Source organism: Triticum dicoccoides, chromosome 7B, assembly GCF_002162155.2.
Source record: "Triticum dicoccoides isolate Atlit2015 ecotype Zavitan chromosome 7B, WEW_v2.0, whole genome shotgun sequence".
Lineage (NCBI taxonomy): Eukaryota > Viridiplantae > Streptophyta > Magnoliopsida > Poales > Poaceae > Triticum > Triticum dicoccoides.
In genome coordinates this window covers 629,297,572-629,305,778 of record NC_041393.1, presented here as the reverse complement: position 1 = coordinate 629,305,778, position 8,207 = coordinate 629,297,572, and positions in this window count along the sequence as shown.

Genomic DNA, 8,207 nt, shown 5'->3' with positions numbered 1-8,207 from the left:
TCGGGTAGCCGGGAAGAACGAACTGAACCAAATTTTTGCAAGTGCTGCTTATATAGGCAGAGCATTGGTCCCGGTTCATGGCACCAACCGGGACCAATGCACCCCTTTAGTCCTGGTTGGTGGCACCAACCGGGACCAAAGGCCTCTTTTCAGCAGACCAAAAGGCGGGAAATAGAGACCTTTGGTCCCGGTTGGTGCCACAAACCGGGACAAAAGAGAGACATTGGTCCCGGTTGGTGCCACCAACCGGTACCAATGCACCCCTTTAGTCCCAGTTGGTGGCACCAACCGGGACCAAAGGTCGTGTGTTGGCACGGTGCGGTGCTATCTTTAGTCCCACCTCGCTAGCCGAGAGGGGCTCAGAGTGGTTTATAAGTCTTGCCAAACCTACCACTCTGAGCTCCTCTCTACTGCAGGCTTACGGGCCTAAATTCACTCTCTGTGCTTGTGGGCCTATTGGGCCTACTGCGGGCCTGCATCATGGCCCTAGTAATGGGTTTCTAGTCGTATGCAGGCCGTGGTGGCCCTTTAGGTGGCACTTTTTTTAATTTTTCCCATTTTTTTGCTTTCTTTTTTGTTTCTAATTACTTATTTATTTTCTTTTATGATAATTCTTTTAGCTATTAAAGTTTGTAACAAAATTCTAATTACTTATGTATTTTCTTTTATGATAATTCTTTTTGCTTTTAATGTTTTGAACAAAATTCTAATTACTTATTTATTTTCTTTTATGATAATTCTTTTCGCTATTAAAGTTTGTAACAAAATTCTATATAATTTTAGTTTCAATAATACTAGAGGTTTATAAAAGCTTTTTAGTTGATTCCTTTAGTACCAATTCTAAGGCTGTTATAAAGGCATTTTATTTGGTACAGGTTTTAAGGCTGGGGCCCCACGAGCACCTTTTAGTACCGGTTCGTGGCATGAACCGGTAAAAGAGTTTTTTAGTTGATTCTTTCTGCAGCTGTTTTTTAGTCCCACCTTGCCAAGCGAGAGGCACTCGCAGTGGTTTATAAGCCCTGAGTGTAGAGACGATGAAGGGAGAAGTGCAATGCTCACCTGCATGTTGGCCTGAAGCTAAGCAACGTGCAGGTGAGCATTCCGCCTCTCCTTTATTTTGGCATGGTATCATCATTTCATCCACATAGAATATGCAAGAAAGTTGAGAGGGTTACGGCAAAAACTGGATGCACTTTGTGTACAAAACGGACAATCTCTTTCGAAGTATCAGGATTTCATATGGAAACTTGTCTGTTACAACATGCATTTCAAATGAACTACAAAAAGGTTGAAAGTTGGCATGGTATCATCATAATAGTTGTGGAGAAAGTCTTCACTTTTTCTTCTCTTGTGTCCTTTCCTTATTGCGCCGTAACCATGGATAATCTTCATCATTTATCAGAATACTTGAGTCAACCTTGACTTTGAAGGGAGGAATTTCATGAAACTTTTCATAATCTTCGGACATGTCTGTCTTGCCCTCCACTCCCATGATGTCCCTTTTTCCTGAAAGAACTATGTGGCGCTTTGGCTCATCGTATGATGTATTCGCTTCCTTATTTTTTCTTTTTCTCGGTTTGGTAGACATGTCCTTCACATAGATAACCTGTGCCACATCATTGGTTAGGACGAACGGTTCGTCAGTGTACCCAAGATTGTTCAGATCCATTATTGTCATTTCGTACTGTGGGTCTACCTATACCCCGCCTCCTGACAGATTGACCCATTTGCACTTAAACAAAGGGACCTTAAAATCTACTCTGTAGTCAAGTTCCCATATGTACACTATGTAACCATAATATGTGTCCTTTCCAAATCGGACACCGCTATTTTGGTTGGTGCTCTTTTTATCTTGGGCGATCGTGTAAAATGTATTCTCATTTATCTCGTATCCTATCCAAATCGTAACAGTCGAAGATGGTCCCCTGAACAACAAGTACAACTCATCACAAACAATGTTTTCATCTCTGAGACGTGTTTCCAACCAACTGCTCAAAGTCTTGATGTGTTCACATGTAATCCAGTCGTCGCACTGCTCCGGGTGTTTGGAGCACAGACTGTTCTTGTGTTCATCGACATAAGGGGTCACCAAGGTAGAGTTCTGTAGAACTGTGCAGTGTGCTTGAGACCAAGAATATCCGTCCCTGCATATTATTTTCTCCCCTCAAAACGTGCCTTTTCCAGTCAGTCTCCCCTATACCGCGATTTAGGGAGACCTATCTTCTTAAGGTCAAGAATGAAGTCAACACAAAACCCAATGGCATCCTCTGTTTGATGGCCCATGGAGATGCTTCCTTTTGGCCTAGCGCGGTTATGGACATATTTCTTTAGGACTCCCATGAACCTCTCAAAGGGGTACATATTGTGTAGAAATACGGGGCCCAGAATGACAATCTCATAAACTAGATGAACTAGGACGTGCGTCATGATATTGAAGAAGGATGTTGGGAACACTAGCTCGAAAGTAACAAGACATTGCACCACATCACTCCTTAGCCTTGGTATGATTTCTGGATCGATCACCTTCTGAGAGATTGCATTGAGGAATGCACATAGCTTCACAATGGCTAATCAGAAGTTTTCCGGTAGAAGCCCCCTCAATGCAACCGGAAGCAGTTGCGTCATAATCATGTGGCAGTCATGACACTTTAGGTTCTGATACTTTTTCTCTGCCATATTTATTATTCCCTTTATTCGACGAGAAGCCAGTCGGGACCTTCATACTAAGCAGGCATTCAAAGAAGATTTCCTTCTCTTCTTTGGTAAGAGTGTAGCTGGCAGGACCTTCATACTGCTTTGGAGGCATGCCGTCTTTTTCGTGCAAACGTTGCAGGTCCTCCCGTGCCTCAGTTGTATCTTTTGTCTTCCCATACACGCCCAAGAAGCCTAGCAGGTTGACGCAAAGGTTCTTCGTCACGTGCATCACGTCGATTGAAGAGCGGACCTCTAGGCCTTTCCAGTAGGGTAGATCCCAATATATAGATTTCTTCCACATGGGTGTGTGTCCCCCAGCGTCACTCGGAAAAGCTAGTCCGCCGGGACCCTTTCCAAAGATTACGTGTAAATCATTGACCATAGCAAGTACGTGATCACCGGTACGCACGGCGGACTTCTTCCGGTGATCTGCCTCGCCTTTGAAATGCTTACCTTTCTTTCGACATTGATGGTTGGTCGGAAGAAATCGATGATGACCCAGCTACACATTCTTCCTGCAGCTTCCCAGGTATATACTTTCGGTGTCAGCTAAACAGTGCGTGCATGCGTGGTATCCCTTGTCTGTCTGTCCTGAAAGGTTACTAAGAGCGGGCCAATCATTGATGGTTACAAAGAGCAACGCGTGCAGGTTAAATTCCTCCTGTTTGTGCTCATCCCACGCACGTACACCGTTTCCATTCCACAGCTGTAAAAGTTCTTCAGCGAATGGCCTTAGGTACACATCAATGTCGTTGTCGGGTTGCTTAGGGCCTTGGATGAGAACTGGCATCATAATGAACTTCCGCTTCATGCACATCCAAGGAGGAAGGTTATACGTACATAGAGTCACGGGCCAGGTGCTATGATTGTTGCTCTGCTCCCCGAAAGGATTAATGCCATCCACGCTTAAACCAAACCATACATTCCTTGGGTCACGTGCAAACTCAGCCCAGTACTCTCTCTCGATTTTTCTCCACTATGACCCGTCAGCGGATGCTCTCAACTTCCCGTCTTTCTTACGGTCCTCATTGTGCCATCGCATCAACTTGGCATGCTCTTTGTTTCTGAACAGTCGTTTCAACCGTGGTATTATAGGATCATACCACATCACCTTCGCAGGAACTCTCTTCCTGCGGGGCTCACCGTCAACATCACCAGGGTCATCTTGTCTGATCTTATACCGCAATGCACCGCATACCGGGCATGCGTTCAAATCCTCTTACGCACCGCGATAGAGGATGCAGGCATTAGGGCATGCATGTATCTTCTGCACTTCCAATCCTAGAGGGCATACGACCTTCTTTGTTGCGTACGTACTGTCGGGCAATTCATTATCCTTTGGAAGCTTCTTCTTCAATATATTCAGTAGCTTCTCAAATCCTTTGTCAGGCACAACCACTACAAGAAATCTATTAATCCATGACGGATTTTGGGTGACGTTCTCGAAACTGTCATGGAAACTGTCATGGATCAGCAAGATGGAGACGACCCCCAAAATGGCAGCCCCCAAAATGGCAGCCCCTGGATGACAGACATTGGGGGATCGTCACGGAAACCATCATGTATCGACCAACTACCTCCTATTTTTCTTTCTTTATATGCAATCTGAACCGTCATGATTGGCCTATGCTGATGTGTCGGCTGTGCCCACTTATCTGCCCCATCTGTCAGTCAGTCATTCAACGATATATAGAGATTGTAAAGAAAAGAGCGCGCCTAAAGTTTGAGAGACGGCGCGAAGATGCAAAATTTAAGTGGCCAACGCGCCAGGGTGGCAAAATTTAGAGCAAGCCCATTTAACTCCACAGCACACACACCTAACCCTAATTCCTCAATCCCCATTCTCTCCTCCCGTCCCCTCAGCCACCGCCACTCCACCAATCTCCCTCCGCCCGCTCCTCGCCGGCGCTGCCGCAGAACAGGCCTTACCTGTCCCGATCCATCGACGCCCTCTCTTCTTCCCTCTATATGCGTCGCCCTTTCCCCATCTTTCCCACCACTATGGCCACCAGCTCGTACCTCCCACCCCATTCCAGATCACGCCCTCGAGCTGCGGCAACAGTGGTGGCGGCGGGTCCAACTGCTGCGGCTAGACGACGGTCGACGCAGTCTGCACAGATCAGTTCGCCATCCTGGGTTGCAGTCAAGCAGAGCACGTGCCACGGCGATCTACGCTGGCCATCTCAACCAGATCGACACCGATGAGAGGTCTCTAATGTCCCCTGCGGTGGCCACGGGTCCATCTTCGGTCCACGGCGAGCTATGGTGAGGAAAACATGGCGCTGATGGATGCAGTGTACAGGGGCGCCACCGCCACGCAGCTGGCCACCGGCTTCTGCCTGCCGCGGTACCGTGACAGGCACTGCCTTCTCGGCTTTGCCAGGGCCCTCCTATCCCTTATCTGTAAGTCATGGTCGTGTCTTCAATCTGCAAACAAATAAATCCTTATCATATATTTCGTCCATGTGTCCCATGTATCAAATCTTCTTCCATGCATACGAGGAGGGGTTCATGAGTATGAATTTCATATCTGGCTCTGCTTAGATTTAGATTGGCCTAGTACTGGATACACGTTTTGAGTACATTAATTGGTTTGGTATTGGATTTGAGTGCACTAAAAGTGACCTGATATTGACTTCAGATTTTTTTAGTACACATTATTTGGCCTCGTAATTAGATTCAGATCTCATGTGTATGTGGTGAGTAATGCTACTGTCTCAAGGGACGACTGAACAAGCAACCCCTGCTCTTATGCATGTGAATTTTGACATATGCCATGGTTAGTAATGTTCCTCATGTGTTATGGTGTAGTCTATTGGCTGTTTGTCCTACTCTTGTATGCTAGTTATTTTAGTGCTTAAATGGCAGGTGTGGCAAACTATGCTTCATATGGCATTTTCATGGAATTAATGTGCTTGTAATGTTTCACAATTCAGGATGGTTTTCTTGGAAGTTGGCCTTGTATCATTTCTACTTCAAGGAAATGAAGCCACTGGTTATGGTCTCTTTGGCGCACAACTTAATTTATTATCTATGAAGCTGTAGGCAGCTGTAGCCAGTGCTGATGTACTTCTCAAGGTATGTTATTGCTCAGTCTTTATGATGTAGCCAGATTAATTGTGATTCTGTGATATACTTGCATGCTTCAATCTTAATTAAGATATACTCTGTTGTTGATCCTTTGCTCGTTGGATGTGCCCTGAGATGCACGACATGCTTGCCAACAAAGCGCTCCATCACGGGTTCAAAGAGTACTCCAGCCGGACCACACTTCGGCGGCTCTACATCGACGACGAGTTCTTTGGTGGCCGCGGCATCACCGTTTGTACGTATATTTGTGCTTTCTGCCTTTCCTTCTTCCATGATTATGGTTAAGGACTTTGAGACCCTCTGTTACAGGTAGTACACGTGCATGGTATTGGAGTATGAATCGGTTCTGTGAGAAGCCTGTTTTATTTAGCATCAGGGCATGCCAATCCATTGATTAATCTAACATATATGTTTAGTGTGAATTACCATCCCATAACCTAATGAAAACCATTGCAAATTCTTTTCCAGTTTTACTTATGTGTAACAAAAATCACTTTGTCTGTTGTTGGCTCATGAACCCAAGTGTGCTCTAGCACTTCTGCACCATGGTTATCAAACTATAACAATCGTATCCCTAGTGCTAGAATGATACTTGCAATTGTGCAGCTATATGTGAAACAAATCAGGTCTTGGTTCAAATTGTATGTGTCGATTTGGTTGAACCTTGACTGAAACCAAAGCATCACATTTGGCTGTTTGATTTTCATTAGTATGCAGTACTTGTTTGTTCAAACAAATTGCTTTACACAATCGTAATGGGGACACCTCTATATGGTTCAAGCACTAGCACAATCTCTGTACTTTCTGGAACATAGGAGAAAATAAAGCAGTAAATGTTTTAGAGATACACACACGCACAGTTTCAGAGATGAGTAGTAGCGAAGTATGAAGCTGCATTTTCAGTTAGTAACCAAGCACAGAATGTTCCTGTAAAAGGGGTTCATTTCTTTTACATACATGTATAACCAACTTTTTCTGTAAGAGATAATTAGCTTCATGTAAATATGGCTGACACTTGCAATTGTACAGCTTTGATTGAAACTGGATGCTCAGTTTTTATTAGTGTGCACTACTTATTGGTTCTGTTTGATTCAATACACAGCTTTGGATTTTAGTTTGCTTGTGCATATGATTGAAATCTCACTAAACCTAATATCACTTGCATCTGTACATACATATGAATAAGCACCATGTTTTTTTTAAGTTTGTATGTGTCAATTTGGTTGAACTCTGACTGAAACTAGAGCACCATGTTTGAATGTTCAGTTGTTATAATTATGCAGCACTGTTTGGTTCAATTTATTTTATCAGGTACGGTTTGGTAACCTTGCTGCTTCTACTACTTAAAATTACATTCCCTCCTTGTTTCATGCATTTACCGTTCCTCCGCTGCATTAAATCTATTTGATGCATATATACACTCTAACTTGTAAACTTATGGTGTGGTGATGGTGCTTAGTCAGACTATTAGATGAAACGTGAAGTTAGTGTTCATGTTTAATTTATTTCCTTTGTATGGTATTCTGAAATAAGTGTGGTTGCTGGTTACACACTTTTGTTGCCAAATAAGTGCATTGGTTCTCACATTCATAGGACCAATAGAAATGGGCAGTGAAAGTCCCTTTTATAATTGGTAACATATTCAGAGACTTACTCCAGTTCAATCTGAAATAGAGACCCAAAATAAAATACAGCTATGCAATTTTGACACTGTTTCTGTTGGTGGTTTGGTACCACCCAAACAGACAAAAATTATGTGCACTTGATCTTTTTCCCTTCCTCGACAAATTAATTGATTGTTTTTGTTAATTGTTGTTTGCAGGAAGAATAATTCTTGCAGATGTGAGGGAAGAACTTGTGGAGAGGCTCACCTTGCTCTTCAAAGAAGGCCAATACACACTTGTTGTACTCCTGGATGAACTTGTATCTCTATATATGTTTGTAAATGTTCCCAATGTGGCTTTAGTGATGTCATCTAGGATGCTTGTTGTAATGGACGATTTTTTTTAGAAAGGGTAATGGATGTAATAACATGGAAATTTGTAAACTCGGTCAAACTATGGGCCTGGTACGGTAAAATAATTGAGTCGTCTAAGTTTGTTGTGCTAGCTGGGCTGATGGATGGAATGGATTGTTTTTGAATTGGCTGAATATCATAGGCCCAAATTTTTCTTGTTGGGCCTTATTTGGTGAGCAAAAATAGGCTATTGGGTCAGGCTAGACATAAATAAGTGGGCTGAAACATTATTGGGCCGAAGACCACGCTGGCGCCATGTAGATGCCATGTTGGCGCCAACTAGATGCCATGTCAGACCCATGCAGATGCCATGTCAGAACCATGTTGCTGCCACATCATGTCAATCCTTGACGGATTAGTCCGTCATAGAGGCCCGGGCCTTGGCGGGCCTAGGGACTAATCGATG